Raw genomic sequence first — 293 nt, 5'->3', positions numbered from 1 at the left:
TAAGACCATGAACTGACCAATAATGTCAGTAAACTACAAGTTACTCAATCCTGTTGGATAGTTTTATGCATCACCTTTCTGCTTACTAAACCAACCAGTCCCTGAAAGACGAATAAACAGACCAATCACAAGGTAGTCTGCTGCCCAACCAATCACTTTTTGGCAGAATTACAAACTCAGGATCAGAAAGGCCGTGTAGGGTTTAAAGAGAAACCCATTGCACATACCATTCATCAGCTGATGAACGTTTGGATTGCTTGCACTATTTGGCTAGCATGAATAATGCTACTCTG

Source organism: Orycteropus afer, unplaced genomic scaffold (genome assembly GCF_000298275.1).
Source record: "Orycteropus afer afer isolate SDZICR_OR568_19922 unplaced genomic scaffold, OryAfe1.0 scaffold00074, whole genome shotgun sequence".
NCBI lineage: Eukaryota > Metazoa > Chordata > Mammalia > Tubulidentata > Orycteropodidae > Orycteropus > Orycteropus afer.
Note: the sequence above shows the minus strand (reverse complement) of the source record.